At 41.3% G+C, this 22,601-nt stretch overlaps 1 long non-coding RNA gene across 2 annotated transcripts in view; it reads left to right on the forward strand.

The window, feature by feature from the left end:
* LOC144291595 (uncharacterized) overlaps positions 1-21,626 on the forward strand; it is a 101,024-nt gene extending 79,398 nt beyond the window's left edge. For both annotated transcript variants that reach the window (XR_013358930.1, XR_013358929.1), the window contains 2 exons: positions 19,071-19,176; positions 20,724-21,626. This is a non-coding gene — a long non-coding RNA (uncharacterized LOC144291595). The remainder of the gene's footprint in view (positions 1-19,070; positions 19,177-20,723) is intronic.
* The last annotated feature ends 975 nt before the right edge of the window (positions 21,627-22,601 follow it).

The raw sequence follows: 22,601 nt of genomic DNA on the forward strand, positions 1-22,601 counted from the left end.
CTAGTGAATTCAAGCTGAAATCTAAGCAAGAATGGGTGACTCTACAAATAGAAAAGTGAAAAATTAAGCAGGGTGGATATGGAAAAGCAAAATGGAAGGGATTTATCAGAGGATAATGGGCGGGGTGGGAGGTAGCATGTGTGAGCCAGTTGCTTGAAAGTGAAAGAGCCCTGAAGTTCAAAATCTGGATCTTTAGATGTGCTCTTCCAGAGACTTCCCTGTCCTGCCATAGGTTAAAGGGCGCAGAATCACAGGAAGTGAGTGGGGTCTCAATATTCCTGGAGTCCAGAAAGTACCCGAGCACTTGAGCCAGCAGAGTCCCCATGTATTGGTTCAGGGAAATGGGCTAGATCATTGAGCCTGGGAGAATGTTCAGCTTGAGGCGCCAACATCCATGCTTTCAGGCTTGGCCAGGAGACCATGGTCCATGTTGGGTCCATACAAGGGACTTGAACACATCCTCCTTTTTCCTCTGGAAGGCAGATTATGTGAACATAACGTTCACATGTGGGGTTGAACGTTCTCCACGTAGGGTCCAGCCACCGCAGAAAAAAATCTTACCTTTCATCCAGGAAAAGGGGGTGACAGCAAGAGAAGCAAAGATGCTTCCTGAGGAAACCTAAACATTGTACATTTCAGTGTTTCCCCACATCTGCTAGGGGAGACTTGGAGGAGGCAGGCATGACTGGAATCTATAGATTTGTCAATCACCACTTCATTCATCTCCCGGGCTGGAGATCGAAGCGTTGTCTTTTTTCCTCTCACCCCAAGAAGGGGTATGAAAGGTTTCAGGGAACAAAATGCTCACAGAGCAGCTTATAGTGAGCCTGACTCCATGACAAGGTCGGTGGAACAGCACCCAGGCACAGACATCTGAGAATCTGTACAGCAGGCATTTCCTAGAGGATCACCTGGAAGAAGAGGTGACCAGCACATTTCCTGACCAAACAGAACTGGAACTTCCAGCACTGGGGGAACATAGGAAAGCAACTCAAGGTTTTCCTTTTAGGATGTTTTTCTTTCAAGATAAAATTGTCTTCTTCTTTTTGTTTATTCTTATCTAAACTAGTTTCTGGTTTATCACCTCTTCTTTTTTAAATCTATATCTTTTTACTATATTTTAAAGCCATGTTGACATGAATTTATTCCTATTATGTTTTTTACCAATAAATTTACTATTTATTGGTGTTCAATTTACCAACATACAGAATAACACCCAGTGCTCATCCTGTCACATGCCCCCCCTCAGAACCCATCACCCATTCCCCCCCCTCCTGGCCTTTCCCCCTTCCACCACCCCTAGTTCATTTCCCAGCGTTAGGAGTCTTTATGTTTGTCTCCCTTTCTTATATTTCCCACATATTTCTTCTCCCTTCCCTTATTTCCCCTTTCACTATTATTTATATTCCCCAAATGAATGAGAGCATATAATGTTTGTCCTTCTCTGATTGATGCACTTCACTCAGCATAATACCCTCCAGTTCCATCCATGTTGAAGCAAATGCTGGGTATTTGTCATTTCTAATGGCTGAGTAATATTCCATTGTATACACAGACCACATCTTCTGTATTCATTCATCTTTTCTTGGACACTGAGGCTCCTTCCACAGTTTGGCAATTGTGGACATTGCTGCTATAAACATCAGGGTGCAGGTGTACCAGCGTTTCATTGCATCTGTATCTTTGGGGTAAATCCCCAACAGTGCAATTACTGGGTCGTAGGGAAGGCCTATTTTTAACTCTTTGAGGAACCTCCACACAGTTTTCCAGAGTGGCTGCACCAGTTCACATTCCCACCAACAGTGTAAGAGGGTTCCCTTTTCTCCGCATCCTCTCCAAAATTTGTGGTTTCCTGCCTTGTTAATTTTCCCCATTCTCACTGGTGTGAGGTGCTATCTCATTGTGGTTTTGATTTGTATTTCCCTGATGGCAAGTGATGCAGAGCATTTTCTCGTGTGCATGGTGGTCATGTCTATGTCTTCCTCTGTGAGATTTCTCTTCTTGTCTTTTTCCCATTTCATGATTGGGTTGTTTGTTTCTTTGGTGTTGAGTTTAATAAGTTCCTTATAGATCTTGGAAACTAGCCCTTTATCTGATACATCATTAGTAAATATCTTCTCCCATTCTGTAGGTTGTCTTTTAGTTTTGTTGATGGCATCCTTTGCTGTGCAAAAGCTTCTTATCTTGATGAAGTCCCAATAGTTCATTTTTGCTTTTGTTTCTCTTGCCTTCATGGATGAAATTTGCAAGAAGTTGTTGTGGCCAAGTTCAAAAAGGATGTTGCCTGTGTTCTCCTCTAGGATTTTGATGGGATCTTGTCTCACATTTAGATCTTTCATCCATTTTGAGTTTATCTTTGTGTATGGTGCAAGAGAGTGGTCTAGTTTCATTCTTCTGCATGTGGCTGTCTAATTTTCCCAGAACCATTTATTGAAGAGACTGTTTTTCTTCCAATGGATAGTCTTTCCTGCTTTATCAAATATTTGTTGACCATAAAGTTCAGGGTCCACTTCTGGGTTCTCTATTCTGTTCCATTGATCTCTGTGTCTGTTTTTGTGCCAGTACCACACTGTCTTGATGACTATAGCACAGGTTGTAGTACAACCTGAAATCTGGCATGTAATGCCCCCAGATATGGTTTTCTTTTTTAAAATTCCCCAAGCAGGAAATATCAGAAAGGGAGACAGAACGTAAAGACTGCTAACTCTGGGAAATGAACTAGGGGTGGTAGAAGGGGAGGAGGGCGGGGGGTGGGAGTGAATGGGTGACGGGCACTGGGGGTTATTCTGTATGTTAGTAAATTGAACACCAATAAAAAATAAATTTAAAAAAATAATAAAATAAAATAAAATTCCCCAAGTGGGAACTCTGAGTGGCACAGCAGTTTGGTGCCTGCCTTTGGCCCAGGGCGCGATCCTGGAGACCCAGGATCAAATCCCACGTTGGGCCCCTGGTGCATGGAGCCTGCTTCTCCCTCTGCCTCTGTCTCTGCCTCTCTCTCTCTCTCTGTGTAACTATCATAAATAAATAAAAAATAAATAAAATAAAATAAAATAATAATATAAAATAAATAAAATAAAATAATAAAATAAAATAAAATAATAAAATAAAATAAATAAAATAAAATAATAAAATATAAAATAAAATAAAATAAAATAAAATAAAATAAAATAAATAAAATAAAATAAAATAAACAAATTCCCCTGGCTATTCGGGATCTTTTCTGATGCCACACAAATCTTAAAATAATTTGTTCTAACTCTCTGAAGAAAGTCCATGGTATTTTGATAGGTATTGCATTAAACATGTAAATTGCTCTAGGTAACATTGATGTTTTCACAATATTAATTCTGCCAATCCATGAGCATGGGATATTTTTCCATCTCTTTGTGTCTTCCTCAATTTCTTTCAGAAGTATTCTATAGTTTTTGCGGTATAGATCCTATACCTCTTTGGTTCAGTTTATTCCTAGGTATCTTATGCTTTTGGGTGCAATTGTAAATGGGATTGACTCCTTAATTACTCTTTCTTCAGTCTGATTGTTAGTTTCTAGAAATGCCATTGATTTCTGGGCATTGATTTTGTATCCTGCAACACTAGCAAATTGCTGTATGAGTTCTAGCAATCTTGGGGTGGAGGCTTTTAGGTTTTCTGTGTAAAGTATCATGTCATCGGTGAAGAGGGAGAGTTTGACTTCTTCTTTGCCAATTTGAATTCCTTTAATGTCTTTTTGTTGTCTGATTGCTGAGGCGAGGATTTCCAATACTATGTTGAATAGCAGTGCTGAGAGTGGACATCCCTGTCTTGTTCCTGATCCTAGGGGAAAGGATCCCAGTGCTTCCCCATTGAGAATGATATTTGCTGTAGGATTTACATAGATGGGTTTTAAGATGATGAGGAATGATCCCTCTATCCCTACAGTCTGAAGAGTTTGGATCAGGAATGGATGCTGTATTTTGTCAAATCTTTTTCTCTGTATCTAATGAGAGGATCATATGATTCTTGTTTTTTCTCATCATGTCTCTTGCTGATATGATGAATCACTTTGATTGTTTTATGAATGTTGAACCAGCCTTGTGTCCCCAGGATAAATCCTATTTGGTCATGGTGAATGATCTTCTTAATGTACTCTTGGATCCTATTGGCTATTATCTTGTTGAGAATATTTGCATCCATGTTCATCAGGGATTTTGGTCTGTAATTCTCCTTTTTGATGGGGTCTTTGTCTGGTTTTGGAAATAAGGTGATGCTGGCCTCATAGAACGAATCTGGAAGTACTCCATCTCTTTTTATCATTCCAAACAGCTTTAGTAGGATAGGTATTTCTTCTTTAAATGTTTGATAGAATTCCCCTGGGAAGCCATCTGGCCCTGGACTTTTGTGTTTTGTGAGGTTTTTGATGACTGCTTCAATTTCCTCTCTGGTTATTGGCCTGTTCAGATTTTCTATTTCTTCCTGTTCCAGTTTTGGTAGTTTGTGGCTTTCCAGCAATTCATCCATTTCTTCTAGATTGCCTAATTTATTGGTGAATAGCTGTTCATAATATGTTTTTAAAATCCTTTGTATTTCCTTGGTGTTGGTAGTGATCTTTCCTATCTCATTCATGATTTTATTATTTTGAGTCTTCTCTCTCCTCTTTTTAATAAGGCTGGCAAATGATTTATCTCTCTTATTAATTGTTTCAAAGAACCAACTCCTGGTTTGTTGATCTGTTCCACAGTTCTTCTGGTCTCGATTTCATTGAGTTCTGCTCGAATTTTTCATAACTCTCTTCTTCTGCTGGGTGTAGGATCTATTTGATTTTTTTTTCTCTAGCTCCTTTATGTGTAAGGTTAGTTTTTGTATTTGAGTTCTTTCCAGTTTTTGAATGGTTGCTGGCATTGCGATGTATTTCCCCCTTCGGACTGCTTTTGCTGCATACTAAAGATTTTGAACAGTTGTATCTTCATTTTCATTAGTTTCCATGAATCTTTTTAATTATTCCCTAATTTCCTGGTTGACCCTACCATCTTTTTTCAGGATGGTCCTTAGCCTCCATGTGTTTGAGGTCCTTCCAAATGTCTTGTTGTGATTTATTTCTAATTTCAAGGCATTATGATCTGAGATTATATAGGGAATGATCCCAATCTTTTGGTATTGGTTTAAAACTGATGTGACCCACTATGTGGTCTATTCTGGAGAAAGTCCCATGCACACTTGAGAGGAATTTGTATTCAGTTGAGTTTGCATGTCAAGTTCTGTCGTTATCTGTGAAATCTATCTGGTCCAGTGTTTTATTTAAAGCTCTTGTTTCTTTGGAGATGTTGTGTTTACAAGACCTATCAAGTGTAGAAAGCGCTAAATTGAAGTCACCAAGTATAAGTGTATTATTATCTAAGTATTTCTTCACTTTGGTTATTAATTGGTTTATATATTTGGCAGCTCCTACATTCGGTGTATATATATTGAGGATTGTTAAGTCCTCTTGTTGGATAGATCCTTTAAGTATGATATAGTGTCCCTTTTCATCTCTCACTACAGCAACAATGGAGCTCTCAGTCTGCAGGGGCCTGGAGGCTCTGGGGATGGGGCCGTGATCTGCTTGGCTCAAGGCAGGAGTGTCCTTGCTGTCCTGGGCCCTCCTGGCCTCTGCCTGTCCCAGGGGGAGGCCAGATCCTGGGCTGTGTCCCGGTGCCCAGTGCTTCTGGGCTTGTGCTGTTGCATTTGTGCTCCCAAGCAGCCCCCTCTGCGGAGCTGCCACCCAAGTCCCTCCGAGCTGCTTCCGCAACCCCACAGCCCCCTCTGCAAGGAGCCTCTTCCTGTGCTAGAGCTGCCTCCTAGCTGCTCCTGGGACAGCCAGCCCCCCTGCACAGAGCCACCGCCTGAGCTCCTCGGAGCTGCTCCGGGGTCAATGCATGCACATGCTTCAGCCCTTTAGGGAGCTCGGCACACTCTCCCTGGTGCGCAGTTGATGTGTTAGTGTCCCAGGAGCCTAAGGGCATCCCCCCCCCACCTCCTGGGGTCCTGCTATAACTCCCTGCAAGCAACTTTCCGCCCGGGAAGATTGGTGAAGCTCCTGCTTCTCCGGGATGGAGCTTTTCTGTCCTGGGGGCACTCACCCCAGCCTTAGCCTAGCTACTCCCAGGGCCCCTCCGCCTTGGATTCCTTTTGTTTCTTTAATTCTTTTTCCCCCATCTTCCTACCTTGATAGAAGCACGAACTCTTCTCACTGTAGCATTCCAGCTGGTCTCTCTTTAAATCTCAGGCTGAATTTGTAGATTTTCAGGATGATTTGAAGGTTATCTATGTAATTTGGTGGGGACAGGTGATTTGGGAACCCTACTCTTCTGCCATCTTGCCCCTCCTCTATCTTGTTCCTGTGATCTCCTCTGTTGTGATTAGTGCAGAATATGCACACATATCTCTCTGAAGTTCAGCTTTCAATCTTTGAGATTTGTTTCTGAAAGTGATTATGCTGCTGCATATCACAGGTTTTAAAAACATTTTTGAGGGATTTCCGTATTATTGGTCATAGCGACTGCATCATTTTACATTCTCTCTTGGGTCTTTTAAGTATACAGTAATTACATGTCCTATTTAAAGCCAAAGTGAATCAGATCCTCTGATCCTTTTAGGCAAACAATGACGAATGGATCAAATTTTTGAACTCTGTAAAGGTTATCAGTCACTCCTTATGGTCTTCTGAAAGTAAGATATTAACATTTCATTCTATTTCATTACATTTTGAAGGGTCTAAGTTCAACAGCTTCCAAAAATAATACATAGCAGGGGTTGTAAATCTGTGTGTCTCCTCAATTGAGTCAGAACATTCATCTGCTGAGAAAACAAGGGACATCATATAAATGGCTTATTTGAAGTTACCATGGAAATTCAATTATGGATTTGAACTCTACTAGGGACACCTGACTGACTCAGTCATGTAAGTGTCCAACTCTTGATTTTGCCCTAGATCATATTCTCATGCTCATGAGACGTAGCTTTGGGAGTAGCTCTGTGCTGTGTATGGCATCTGTAAAGGATCCCTTAGTCTTTTCCTCTCCTCTCCAGTGCTCACACTATCTCTATCACTGTGTTGTGCAAAAATAAAAATAGAATCATTATTCTAGTTTGCTTATTGTCCAATTCTTAAAAGTACTAAGCCACATTCTTTTTCTTTTACATGACAATAAATCCAATATTCTGGTGAGATGTTATTCTATAACCAGAGTAGTCAATAGGCATTTTCAAAACATGTTCAGTTATCTTTACTTAGGATTTATTAATTAATTAATTTACTGGAGAGAAAAACAAAAGGATGGAAATAGACAGAGAATATGAGTTGGGACACATTTAGAAGGAGAATTTGTCTACCCATAAGGGAAGAACACAACATTCAGCTGAATCCTGAACATGAGATCATGTACTGTCCCCAGGGAGGGGAATTAAGAGATTGTTTCCACTAGCACCCTACAACTCAAATGTGATCATCATTAATGGCACTTATTTTGAATCCAATATTTGGACATTCGTCTAGTGTAAAACATTGGCAAATGTTAAGTCTCATTGTTTTTAATCAATAGATGGTATTATATAAAATAAAAGTTATCTTTACTACTATGAATGACTTTAGGAAGCCAGATGGAACATAGTGTTTGAGATAATGCTCCAAAGTAAGTGAAAGGATACCTGGATGAATTTGTTTGTCCTGAAGAATGTGTCTCTGCAGTCAACTCAAGATGGTGACTACAACATTTCTCAACCAAGCAAGAGAAACACTTGTTGAGGGAAAATACCCCATCACACACTTTATAATCAGATTCGGTGTTGCCAATGGTAAGCATCCTCTCAAATAGGGTAATACTTGTCAAGAGACAACTCAACACTTTTCCCTCCAGGAAGATATGTATTTCATCTCATATGGAAAGTGTCTGATTTTCATCGGAATTTCTGTGAAAAGCAACCAAGAATGCGATATTTGATCCTTGGTCAAAGATACTCAAGCTCACTTTGACAATATTTATTTGATCTTCTTCTATGAAATTCTAGATGAACACTCTCATTCAGAAGGGATCATAGAGTGCTTCTAGCAGGACACATGGTACCCAACAGCATGTTGGTCATCGTGCACAAGAATAATTCTGGTAGGGGTGCCTGAGTCAGTCAGTTAAGAGTCTTCCTTTGATTCAGGTCAGGCAGTCTGGGATCTGAACTCAACCTAGCGTGGGTCTCCTTTATCAGTAACGTGTTTGTCTTTATCTGTCCAACTACCCATATCTCTCACACACATGAAGGAGAATTTTACTAAACTAAAATAATAATTCTCAGATAGTGGTTCACTATGGATAGAAGGCTACTGAACAAGATGGCTTTGGTTATGAAGCTTGCAATGAACTGCCACTGTTGGGCCACTAATGATGTTAGGGCTGTAAAATATGCTGTTATGGGATTTTTTATTTTTTGAGAATGATGAGAGAGGGTGTCGTGCAGTGTCAGTGGGACATAGGTCCTGGAGAAATCTCTTATTCTTTTCTCTCTCCTTCTCTGTTTCTCTGGATTTCAGTGTCTATATCTGTGTCTCAGTCTCTCAATTACATGTCTCTGTGTCACACATGCATCATCATACACAACTCTATTGCACTGCACAGTGTTAAACAAGTCGTTCAACTCTAAGCTTCATGCACTCACAACCACACCAAATAGTGAATATAGTAGCTTCCAAGAATTGTAGAATCATAGACATATTTACTGACCTGGGAAAGCTGCCTATCTCATACATTCCCAAGTTCCGGGAATATGGAACATGGTGGCTGTCCTGAGAACAGCAATTGTTGCCCCACCTGCCTTATTATTTAGAGGTTTTGTCAAGAGACTGATTCCAGAATACAAACTACTTTCACTGCTTTCTGAGATGACGTGCACTTATACAAAAGAGGATACCATGAGGAACAGGTCATGTGTGTACTTTATCATTGGTTCTCCTGGTGAGTCTTCAACAGCACATGAGCAACAGTAGTAAGGCAAAAGACCTCCAAAGGAAGCACAGTTTGTACCCTTGAAAAAGAATGAGCTATTCCTTGGGGATTGACCTCTCCAGTTTACTTAAGGAGCAACCTGAAATTCTTAACTCAAGATGGAAAAAATATACATGAGAAACAGGTCCCCGTCTACATGGTTTATAACCTCCCCTTCCATCACCCCATGAAAATGGTCCTTCTAACTAAAAAAAATACACTGTTCTTTGTCATATCTGAATTTACTCCAAAGAGCAAAAAATCCCCATTTCTAGTTCAGGAGAACAGGCAAGCATTCCATAGAAGAAACTGGAGAGATTCCTTCTTTGACTTCATGTGGAAAAATTCCTTCACTACACACTTAGCGATATTTAGAAGGACATAGAATAACTGTCAATTCATTGGCTGTGGTGCTCAAGAATTACTGAGAAATCACTATTTATATGGATACAGGGCAAGACTGTATTGTAGTCAATGATTAATAAGCATCATAAGGGTCTGAGGGCCATTCTTCTTGGTGGATGAGGAAAAGCCTTCAGCTCAGGCCAAGGTCCCAGTGTCCTGGGATCCATACCCTATTTGGGGCCTTGCTCAGCTTTAAATGAGCTTCTCCCTTTCCCTCTGCCCTTCTCTTTTCTTATGCTCTCTCAGATAAATAATTAAAATCTTCAAAAAAGTCAGTGGCAACCTCAAATAGCCTGACATAGTCAATGCATGAATAGAACTGATATGCACATTGATTCCAATAATGAGCTCCTATGGTTCATGTAGCTTGTTGTGAAATGCAACTAAAAGTTCCTACCTTCTGGACATCTGAAAAAACCATTTCTGTCTCTGTAGATCCACATACTCTCTTGACTTTTGTAAGTTTTTTCACCTGATTTTACCCATAATCTTTGTACGTTTGATTCAGTGCTATCAATTATTCTATTTTTTTTCTATCTACTCTATTAGTCTCTTGCATTTATTCGTTAATCAGCCTTTTTAAAAAGATTTTTTCATTTTTTTATGAGAGAGAGAGAAAGAGAGACAGAGAGGCAGAGACACAGACAGAAGGATAAGCAGGCTCCATGCTGGGAGCCCAATGCAGGACGAGATCCTGGGACTCCAGAATTGCACCTTGGATCAAAGGCAGGCACTAAACCATTGAGCCACCCAGGGGTCCCCCTAATCAGTTTTTTAAAAATAGATTTTATTTATTTATTCACGAGAGACACACAGGGAGAGGTTGAGATGTAGGCAGAGGTGAAGCAGGCAAACTGTGGGAAGCCTGATGTGGGACTTGATCACAGGTCCATGAGACCATGACCTGAGTGAGCTAAAAGCAGACGATCAACCCCTGAGCCACCCAAGTGTACCGCTATTCAGATAGATGAAAATATTCCATCCTGGAGAGATTTAAATACTGGAAGTATACCATTTACCAATAGCAATAGTAGTGAAATAGAGTGGGAAGGACAGGCTCCCCGTTATCCACTAAAGAAGTTACAGAGATAAAAAATACAGCATTGGAATATGATCAATGGTATTGTAGAGACACATATATCTACACCCATGGTGAGCACAATATTAACCTATATAAGTATTGAATCTCTATTTGATACACCTGAAACTGATGTATCCTTGTGTGCCATCTCAACTTAAATTAAAAAACAGTAATAATGTGGGAATCAGGCTGGTTCCTTTGGTTGGGTGTCTACTTTGGGCTCATATCATGATCCCAGGGTCCTTGGATACATAATATTTTGCATTTGTCAAAACACACACGAATTCATAACACAAAGCAGCCTTAATATGTGTGGGCAACTTCATTGATAATAATGTCTCCACACTGGTTTGTTCTTTGTGATAAACTTTCCACACTAGAGGAGGCATGTATGATCATAGGGATTGTGTACCAAGGGATAGGGTGATATGGAAATTTATAAATTATATGCTGCATTATGACATCACTTTAACCCTAATCTCAGTATCAACATCTGTTTTTGAAACATAATCAGAGATATTCTGTTGTTAATATTCTACACAGACTAGTGTACAAATATTAGCTTCAAAACACCTGCCTTTTAATCTGACTGATTTTGAGTGGTAAAAGCAGTTTTCCCCTTTAGGCTATAAACTAGTCACTGGCTACTTAAATTACAAGTTTCACATATGAAACATAAATAACATGGCTTTGAATTTTTTGTCTTCATTATGTTATTTTCAGCCCAGAAGAAAAATGATTTCTTCTTCTTCTCCTTCTCCTTCTCCTTCTCCTTCTCCTTCTCCTTCTTCTTCTTCCTCTTCTTCTTCTTCTTACTTATTCTTATTCTTACTTATTCTTCTTTTAAAGAGAGCAAAAGAGTAAGTGTAAGGAGGAGAGAAGTAGAGGAAAAAGGAAATAGAATATTAAGGAGGCTTCACCCGCAGCATATAGCCCAAACTAGGATAATCTGATGACCTGAGGTCATGACCTGAGATTAATCCAGATGGCAGACATATACCTGAATAAACTAACTTGATGCCCCTGGAATACCTTTTCTTGAATCAACTTAAGGAATGAATATCCTAGTTACTCTCAATTGTCTCATTTACGGGTTGAATTTTGGTTTTTCCCCAAGCATGAAATATCATGGTCCAGGTTTGTATCCACAGAGACCCAATCATTTGTTGCCTTAGCATTTTGGTTGTAAACATGGGAAACTCATTACCGTAGAAAGAGCTCTGGTCATCTTCCTGTCAGAAGACCAAATGCAAATTTTAAAACTTGACACGCACTATCCAGGTTGAAAATTCACCAGATTAGGCACAGAAATATGATGAAGAAACAAAGTCGGCAGTGGACATGAAAACAGATCAGGAGATATTGTACTATCACAAGAGGAATAGGAAAACAAAAGATGAACAGTAATTGATAGCAACTTGAACATGCATACATAGGGTACATTAAAAGTTCTAAGTTCCACAGCATGGAGTTCTTTTTTTTAATTTTTTTTATTTTTATTTATTTATTTATTTATTTATTTATTTATTTATTTATTTATTTATTTTTATTTTTATTTTTTTTATTTTTTATTGGTGTTCAATTTACTAACATACAGAATAACCCCCAGTGCCCGTCACCCATTCACTCCCACCCCCCGCCCTCCTACCCTTCCAACACCCCTAGTTCGTTTCCCAGAGTTAGCAGTCTTTACGTTCTGTCTCCCTTTCTGATATTTCCCACACATTTCTTCCCCCTTCCCTTATATTCCCTTTCACTATTATTTATATTCCCCAAATGAATGAGAACATATAATGTTTGTCCTTCTCCGACTGGCTTACTTCACTCAGCATAATACCCTCCAGTTCCATCCACGTTGAAGCAAATGGTGGGTATTTGTCATTTCTAATAGCTGAGTAATATTCCATTGTATACATAAACCACATCTTCTTTATCCATTCATCTTTCGTTGGACACCGAGGCTCCTTCCACAGTTTGGCTATCGTGGCCATTGCTGCTATAAACATCAGGGTGCAGGTGTCCCGGCGTTTCACTGCATCTGTATCTTTGGGGTAAATCCCCAGCAGTGCAATTGGTGGGTCGTAGGGCAGGTCTATTTTTAACTCTTTGAGGAACCTCCACACAGTTTTCCAGAGTGGCTGCACCAGTTCACATTCCCACCAACAGTGTATGAGGGTTCCCTTTTCTCCACATCCTCTCCAACATTTGTTGTTTCCTGCCTTGTTAATTTTCCCCAGTCTCACTGGTGTGAGGTGGTATCTCATTGTGGTTTTGATTTGTATTTCCCTGATGGCAAGTGATGCAGAGCATTTTCTCATATGCTTGTTGGCCATGTCTATGTCTTCCTCTGTGAGATATCTGTTCATGACTTTTGCCCATTTCATGATTGGATTGTTTGTTTCTTTGGTGTTGAGTTTAAGAAGTTCTTTATAGATCTTGGAAACTAGCCCTTTATCTTATATGTCATTTGCAAATATCTTCTCCCATTCTGTAGGTTGTCTTTGAGTTTTGTTGACTGTATCCTTTGCTGTGCAAAAGCTTCTTATCTTGATGAAGTCCCAATAATTCATTTTTGCTTTTGTTTCTTTTGCCTTCGTAGATGTATCTTGCAAGAAGTTACTATGGCCGAGTTCAAAAAGGGTGTTGCCTGTGTTCTTCTCTAGGATTTTGATGGAATCTTGTCTCACATTTAGATCTTTCATCCATTTTGAGTTTATCTTTGTGTATGGTGCAAGAGAGTGGTCTAGTTTCATTCTTCTGCATGTGGATGTCCAATTTTCCCAGCACCATTTATTGAAGAGACTGTCTTTCTTCCAATGGATAGTCTTTCCTCCTTTATCGAATATTAGTTGCCCATAAAGTTCAGGGTCCACTTCTGGATTCTCTATTCTGTTCCACTGATCTATGTGTCTGTTTTTGTGCCAGTACCACACTGTCTTGATGACCACAGCTTTGTAGTACAACCTGAAATCTGGCATTGTGATGCCCCCAGATATGGTTTTCTTTTTTAAAATTCCCCTGGCTATTCGGGGTCTTTTCTGATTCCACACAAATCTTAAAATAATTTGTTCTAACTCTCTGAAGAAAGTCCATGGTATTTTGATAGGGATTGCATTAAACGTGTATATTGCCCTGGGTAACATTGACATTTTCACAATCTTAATTCTGCCAATCCATGAGCATGGAATATTTTTCCATCTCTTTGTGTCTTCCTCAATTTCTTTCAGAAGTGTTCTATAGTTTTGAGGGTATAGATCCTTTACATCTTTGGTTAGGTTTATTCCTAGGTATCTTATGCTTTTGGGTGCAATTGTAAATGGGATTGACTCCTTAATTTCTCTTTCTTCAGTCTCATTGTTAGTGTATAGAAATGCCACTGACTTCTGGGCATTGATTTTGTATCCTGCCACGCTACCGAATTGCTGTATGAGTTCTAGCAATCTTGGGGTGGAGACTTTTGGGTTTTCTATGTAGAGTATCATGTCATCGGCGAAGAGGGAGAGTTTGACTACTTCTTTGCCAATTTGAATGCCTTTAATGTCTTTTTGTTGTCTGATTGCTGAGGCTAGGACTTCCAGTACTATGTTGAACAGCAGTGGTGAGAGTGGACATCCCTGTCTTGTTCCTGATCTTAGGGGAAAGGCTCCCAGTGCTTCCCCATTGAGAATGATATTTGCTGTGGGCTTTTCATAGATGGCTTTTAAGATGTCGAGGAATGTTCCCTCTATCCCTACACTCTGAAGAGTTTTGATCAGGAATGGATGCTGTATTTTGTCAAATGCTTTCTCTGCATCCAATGAGAGGATCATATGGTTCTTGGTTTTTCTCTTGCTGATATGATGAATCACATTGATTGTTTTACGGGTGTTGAACCAGCCTTGTGTCCCAGGGATAAATCCTACTTGGTCATGGTGAATAATTTTTTTAATGTACTGTTGGATCCTATTGGCCAGTATCTTGTTGAGAATCTCTGCATCCAGGTTCATCAGGGATATTGGTCTCTAATTCTCCTTTTTGGTGGGGTCTTTGTCTGGTTTTGGAATTAAGGTGATGCTGGCCTCATAGAACGAATTTGGAAGTACTCCATCTCTTTCTATCTTTCCAAACAGCTTTAGGAGAATAGGTATGATTTCTTCTTTAAAAGTTTGATAGAATTCCCCTGGGAAGCCATCTGGCCCTGGACTCTTGTGTCTTGGGAGGTTTTTGATGACTGCTTCAATTTCCTCCCTGGTTATTGGCCTGTTCAGGTTTTCTATTTCTTCCTGTTCCAGTTTTGGTAGTTTGTGGCTTTCCAGGAATGCATCCATTTCTTCTAGATTGCCTAATTTATTGGCGTATAGCTGTTCATAATATGTTTTTAAAATCGTTTGTATTTCCTTGGTGTTGGTAGTGATCTCTCCTTTCTCATTCATGATTTTATTAATTTGGGTCTTCTCTCTCTTCTTTTTAATAAGGCTGGCTAATGGTTTATCTATCTTATTAATTCTTTCAAAGAACCAACTCCTGGTTCTGTTGATCTGTTCCACAGTTCTTCTGGTCTCGATTTCGTTGAGTTCTGCTCGAATCTTTATTAACTCCCTTCTTCTCTTGGGTGTAGGATCTATTTGCTGTTTTTTCTCTAGCTCCTTTATGTGTAAGGTTAGCTTTTGTATTTGAGTTCTTTCCAGTTTTTGAATGGATGCTTGTATTGCGATGTATTTCCCCCTTAGGACTGCTTTTGCTGCATCCCAAAGATTTTGAACGGTTGTATGTTCATTCTCATTAGTTTCCATGAATCTTTTTAATTCTTCCTTAATTTCCTGGTTGACCCTTTTATCTTTTAGCAGGATGGTCCTAAACCTCCATGTGTTTGAGGTCCTTCCAAACTTCTTGTTGTGATTTAGTTCTAATTTCAAGGCATTATGGTCCGAGAATATGCAGGGGACAATCCCAATCTTTTGGTATCGGTTCAGACCCGATTTGTGACCCAATATGTGGTCTATTCTGGAGAAAGTTCCATGTGCGCTTGAGAAGAATGTGTATTCAGTTGAGTTTGGATGTAAAGTTCTGTAGATATCTGTGAAATCCATCTGGTCCAGTGTATCATTTAAAGCTCTCGTTTCTTTGGAGATGTTGTGCTTAGAAGACCTATCGAGTATAGAAAGAGCTATATTGAAGTCACCAAGTATAAGTGTATTATTATCTAAGTATTTCTTCACTTTGGTTAATAATTGATTGATATATTTGGCAGCTCCCACATTCGGGGCATATATATTGAGGATTGTTAAGTCCTCTTGTTGAATAGATCCTTTAAGTATGAGATAGTGTCCCTCTTCATCTCTCACTACAGTCTTTGGGGTAAATTTTAGTTTATCTGATATAAGGATGGCTACCCCTGCTTTCTTTTGAGGACCATTCAAATGGTAAATGGATCTCCAACCTTTTATTTTCAGGCTGTAGGTGTCCTTCTGTCTAAAATGAGTCTCTTGTAGACAGCAAATAGATGGGTCCTGCTTTTTTATCCAGTCTGAAACCCTGCGCCTTTTGATGGGGTCATTAAGCCCGTTCACATTCAGAGTTACTATTGAGAGATATGAGTTTAGTGTCATCATGTTATCTATTCAGTCCTTGTTTTTGTGGACTGTTCCACTGAACTTCTTCTTAAAGGGGAATTTTCAGAGTCCCCCTTAAAATTTCTTGCAGAGCTGGTTTGGAGGTCACATATTCTTTTAGTTGCTGCCTGTCTTGGAAGCTCTTTATCTCTCCTTCCATTTTGAATGAGAGCCTTGCTGGATAAAGTATTCTTGGTTGCATGTTCTTTTCATTTAGGACTCTGAATATATCCTGCCAGCCCTTTCTGGCCTGCCAGGTCTCTGTGGAGAGGTCTGCTGTTACCCTAATACTCCTCCCCATAAAAGTCAGGGATTTCTTGTCTCTTGCTGCTTTAAGGATCATCTCTTTATCTTTGGAATTTGCAAGCTTCACTATTAAATGTCGAGGTGTTGAACGGTTTTTATTGATTTTGGGGGGGATCTCTCTATTTCCTGGATCTGAATGCCTGTTTCCCTTCCCAGATTAGGAAAGTTTTCAGCTAGAATTTGTTCAAATACATATTCTGGCCCTCTGTCCCTTTCGGCACCCTCGGGAACCCCAATTAAACGTAGGTTTTTCTTTCTCAGGCTGTCGTTTATTTCCCTTAATCTATCCTCATGGTCTTTTAATTGTTTGTCTCTTTTTTCCTCAGTTTCCCTCTTTGCTATCAACTTGTCTTCTATGTCACTCACTCGTTCTTCCACCTCGTTAACCCTCGTCGTTAGGACTTCTAGTTTGGATTGCATCTCATTCAATTGATTTTTAATTTCTGCCTGATTAGCTCTAAATTCTGCAGTCATGAAGTCTCTTGAGTCCTTTATACTTTTTTCTAGAGCCACCAGTAGCTGTATAATAGTGCTTCTGAATTGGCTTTCTGACATTGAATTGTAATCCAGATTTTGTAACTCTGTGGGAGAGAGGACTGTTTCTGATTCTTTCTTTTGAGGTGAGGTTTTCCTTCTAGTCATTTTGCTCAGTGCAGAGTGGCCAAAAGCAAGTTGTATTGGGAAAAAGAGAAAAAGATAGGAGAGAAAGAAGGAAAGAAAAGAGAAAGAGAATAAAAAGGGAAGAAAAAAAAACGGAATAAAAAAGAAAAAAAAGAAGAAAAAGAGAAAGAAAAAGAAAGGAGAAAAAAAGGGGGTGGAGGAAGCAAACAAATCAAAAAGCAAAACAAAAACAAACAAACAAAAAAGAACCACGGGGCAGTATCTTCTGATTCTGTGTACTTTTAAGTCCCTTGGCTTCTCCTGGAAGTTGTCCGTCTAGCTGGTGTTCTGGGGGAGGGGCCTGTTGTGCTGATTTTCAGGTGTTAGCACTTGGGGGAGCTGCTGTGCCCCTGCCTGGTGCAGGGCTCAGTGGGTGTTGTTTACCCCTTGAGGCCGCAGGAGGAACAGCCCCAGTGGCGGGGCCAGCTCTGGAAACCTGGATTCAGCTCCGGCAGGAACTCCAGAGCTCTCCGTCTGCAGGGCCTGGAGGCTCCGGGGCGGGGCCGCTGATCTGCTCAGCTGGGGCAGGAGCATCCTTGCTGTCCTGGGCCCTCCCGGCCTCTGCCTGTCCCGGGGGAGGCGGGATCCTGGGCTGTGTCCCGGCGCCCTGTGCTCCGGAGCCTGCGCTGGTGGATTCGCGCTCCCGGGCCGCGCAACCCCCTCCGCGGAGCCGCCGCCCGAGCCCCTCCGAGCTGCTCCGGGTCCCGCCGTGCGCGCTGCAGCCCTTAGGGAGCTCGGCGCACTCTCCCGGGGCGCAGTTGCTGTTACTGTCCCCGGGAGCCCGAGGGCATCCCCGCCCTCCTGGGTCCTGCTCCACCTCCCCGCGAGCCCCTTTCCCCCCGGGAAGGTTGGTGCAGCTCCTGCTTCTCCGGGACGGGGCTCTCCTGTCCTGGGGACACTCCCCCGGCCTCAGCCCGGCTCCTCGCGGGGCCCCTCCCCCTTGGAGGCCTTTGTTTCTTTACTTCTTTTTCCCCGTCTTCCTACCTTGATAGAAGCGCGAACTCTTCTCACTGTAGCATTCCAGCTGGTCTCTCTTTAATTCTCAGGCCGAATTCATAGATTTTCAGGATGATTGGAAGGTTTTCTAGGTAATTTGGTGGAGACAGGTGATTTGGAGACCCTACTCTTCCGCCATCTTGCTCGTCCCCCCCCCCCCCCAACAGCATGGAGTTCTTATAGGAACAAACAGTTGGTGTAAAAGAAGGCATGGGGGCAAAATTCCTGAAAACTTAACAACTATGTTTCAGCAAATGGGGATTCAGTCTCTGGGACAAGGCCATTTAAACACAATCCAATGCACCTTATCCACATCTCTATGTGTGTGGGAAAACTCTAAATTTATTCTTTATGTTTAGTAACAGTAGTAATCCATTTAAACCTTGTTCCTGATCCTCCACATGTGGGATTCTGAACTGGAAACTACTCTGATCCTAGGATCCTTGCTTCATCAGTTCCTTCATAATGAAAGTGATATTTCTCCACTGATAGTTCCCTCCTGCTTCCTGTTGTTCCCAAACTCATTTGATTAAAGGATTCTGAGAAAGAATCCTCTCCCTTACCCAGAGGGCTGCTGTGCAGGCACAGTTGCAGCTTCGTTCCAAGCCCATCCCTAGAGGGATCTGAAGAGGCAGAGGGCTATCTAGACAGATTTGGAGTAATTTTGTCCACATTTCACCCCTACAGTCTAATATTTTTCCTCAGAAAATGCTGCAAAAAGTCAGAAATAGCTTCCCTTGAGGAAAGGCTGCCTGCTATCACCAAGCTAGTAAGCCAGTCGTGCTTTCTGGGTGATTTGAAAATGGATTTTTTTGGCATAAGGGATCTTGTATGCCATTATTTAATATATTGTGAAACCAATTATGACAAGGGTTATTTGTTAGCTCCCTGGGCTACTAACCCAAGTACTGTTCTGACTTCCTCTAAGTAGGAAAGCCTAGAGAATCAGTTGGTTTTCTTGGCGGCTTGCTGATGAGTTCAAGCCAGAGTTCAATATTATCTTTGGTCATGCAACTGCCTGTTTGTGTTTTCATTTTGCAGTCCCCCATTTTGGAGATTCAGGGGGGAGAGTGACCAGTACATCAAGAACAGAAGTGGAGATAGAATAACAACAGGAAGAAGGGGAGAGGGAGCATTTATTAAAGAGGTGGGTCTAGTTTATTGTTGCCTCACCTTGTCAAATTGTTCTTTAGCTTTGGCCAACAAATGGTTAATGAAAACTTTTGATGCTGATATCATTTGTGAGACCTCAGTGTATTAACCAACCATGCTGCCCATTCATCTTACTTCTTTTCTAAGAGATTTCTCTAGAGAGATTCCATTCCATTCCGGTGATCTATAGTTGGTCTTGAAAACACAAAACATCATTGGTGATGTGGTGAGGATCAAGAATTAAGACGTGAGAAGCAGACATTGGAGGAACATACAATTTTTCAGGTAGAGGGGAGGGTTCAGGTTTAGATGATCTCAATATAGCTGGTGACATTTGATGGAAATATCACATTTGTGTACCTCAGGCCATTACCCAAAATGCCAACTGGACACCAAAGAACAAATAGCCAATGCTGTTGTCCACCCCAGCAGTCACAACCTCACAGTGAATACTCTCAGGACACAAAATTCAGATAGACAACCTCAACTGATAGGATTCTGGACCCTCAGCAAAGCTCTTCTTCAGGGTGGGTGCCAGTCCTGTGAGATCCTCACACTCATTGCTCTGTGAGGCTGGCTCAGAGAAAACTCACAGGGCAGGATTCCTGCTTCTATGCTCAGATTATACTTCTTATGACAGAAACCAGTTTTACACAGCACAGGACAAAGTGGTAACAAAGCAACACAACAGAAAGAGACCTATAGTAATAGTCTATTCCACTAAAGAGTCCAAAGAAATGGGAACAAAAATAAGTCCCAGGTGCCAGACTCATTACAATCTGACTAGGAACTGCCTCAGTGAACACATTTCAGATCCAGGGCTCCCTCTTCATGTCATCAGGGACTCCATAGCTGCTGGGAGAAAGACATAGGGAGCCTCTCTGAGCACTACCCTTGCTCAAAGCAACAGGAGGCTCTGAAGAAATCCTGTGGATCCTTTGTGATTGCCTGTACAATGAACAATGGCTAATCAAATGAAAATAAGCAAAGAATATTTACTCAGCTCTTGTTAGAGCAGGGAGTCATTCAGTATTATTTGTGTTGAGCAGAGCCCCAGCATCAGAAAGAAGGTTGCAAACTCACTCAAGGGGGTAAAAGGAAGGCTTAATTTATGCCTTGACGAAAGCTATTGTATGGAGAGACTAGAGTGAGCTGTCCAGAAGTGAGGTACCCTATACGATTGTGAATGGTGATTCTTTCTGATAGATGGGCCCTAGGTAAGAAATTGGGACAAGTGTTAGGAAAGCTCTCAGTTATACATAGGTCCTAGTGGGACAATGGTTATGATGTAGAATCCTGAGCCTATGGCAACAGTGGTCTAAGTGTTATTCGGTAGAAGCTTGAACCAGTTGGACTGAAGGTTCTGGTGTAAACCATGCACAGGTGCAGGGTACAGCCACCAAAACTCCTACCCTCTAACTTTTATAGACAATTCCTTCTCCCTTGGCTGATTGTAAGATAATGGGCTGGTTCCTTGATTGGCTTTGGGTCATAAATCTCTCTGAATGAAGTGACTATGATTTATACTTTCAATTTTCCTAGTATACTTGGGACCACCTACCTGGAGAAGGCTAGGGAAGTTGAGCATAGCTGAAAAGAGATTATACATTTGAAGATCCAACGTTTTCAAGTGCTGGATGAGAACAAACGCTTCACGATGAAGATACTACCAAGGAGCATATCATTAAGGGAGAGTATAGTGGTGCCTGGTGACTCAGTAGGTTGGGTGTCTTATTAAAGATTTTGGCACAGGTCCTGAACTCAGGGTGCTGGTTTGAGCTCAATAGCAGGATATGCAGGAAATCTTCATGGGATTCTCTCTCACCTTCTGTCCCTCCACCCACAAACAGAGTCTCTCTCTCTCTCTCAAAATATAATAAATAACTACATAAATAACAAAATAGTGTAAAACGCATGAGAGAAAATAAATTACATATGATGTTGATTTAAGGATCTGAGTCTTCACAGTCACCATCTTCCTTGTGCAGCAGCATAGGAATGGGGTTGGGGTGGCCTGGGGAAAAAAGAGGGGACAGTTAAGGGGAGAGGATATTAGTCACAGTTTCTAGGATTGATATCCCTCCCCCCGAACTAAATTTTGCCTTCTGCTCTAGTATCCTCAGGTATACAACCCTGAATTCAATGATCCTTTCAACTTTATGTGAGGAATGGCCTCCAGAGTCTCAGATTCCATATCTTCAACCAGGAAAGAAGGCTTGTCATTCCATCCTTCAAAGAAGTGACCATGGGCATCCAGGATGGCTCAGCGGTTTAGTGCCGCCTTCAGCCTGGGGCCTGATATGGAAGACACAGGTCTAGTCTCACATCAGGCTCCCTGCATGGAGCCTGCTTCCCCTCTGCCTGTGTCTCTGCCTCTCTCTCTCTCTCTCTCTGTGTGTGTTTGTATCTCTCATTAATATAAAAATAAAATGTTTTGAATAAAGAAGCTGCAAAATTGCCTATGCCTTTCTCTTCCCATGGTTTGCTCCCTCTTTCTGCTCACTCCTGCTTCACTCTCCTATTTCCCAAACATTACTTGCTCAAAATTGCCCAACCATTATATTCTATGGCATGGGAATGCTCAGGGAATGATCAGCTTATTATGTGACCCTTCTTAATCAGTTGATCAAAGAGCCAAACCAGGCAGTGCTGGAATAGTTGCAATGGGCCTGCAGGCTTAGGGGATGGGGCTGCATGTGCCTATGAGGGTGACATCCTCCTGAGTTATCATGAGTGCTTTGTGCTTGGGGTTCTCTTAGGTTTTTGACACAAACTTAACCTTTATTTATTTTTTAAATGTTTATTTATTCAGTGTTATGTAATTTCAATTTGCCAACATATAGTGTACCAACCAGTGTTCCTCCCATCAAATGCCCTTATCCTGTAATATGAGAAATAGTGAATGGGATTATGAGGGAAAGGAGTGGAATTGAGTGGGAAAAATTAGAGAGTGACACAAACCATGAGAGACTCCTAAATCTGGGACACAATGAATCTTTAGAACATCCCATATATATCATAGCTCATGGAGGAGATGAATGTGATGCTAGAGGTAAGGAATCTTGCCCAATTTCCTTTAGTCTAAATCTGGAGTGATAGGTTTAATAAAGCCAGTGAGGCATCATCATTATCACCACGAGCCAGAATTTGTCTGGTCCCAAGAAGGGTTAGGCCATTGGCTCCAGGTAAGCATGAGGGAAAGTCTGAGGCTGGGCCCAGACCCTGGTATGGGGAGCAGACCCTGTACTCTGTAGTTATAGTAGTGACATAAGACAGGAACACACTGGCCACCCTGTTTAGGGTCTGTGTCCTGGGCCTGGTCAGACCATGAGACTAGCTCTACAGGACCTTTAGCACAAGTGTGTGCCACCAGCCCTGCAGCTTTCACACTGTTCCTCTAGATTCCCTGCATTCAGCCAA

This window comes from Canis aureus, chromosome 20 (genome assembly GCF_053574225.1).
Source record: "Canis aureus isolate CA01 chromosome 20, VMU_Caureus_v.1.0, whole genome shotgun sequence".
Classification (NCBI taxonomy): Eukaryota; Metazoa; Chordata; class Mammalia; order Carnivora; family Canidae; genus Canis; species Canis aureus.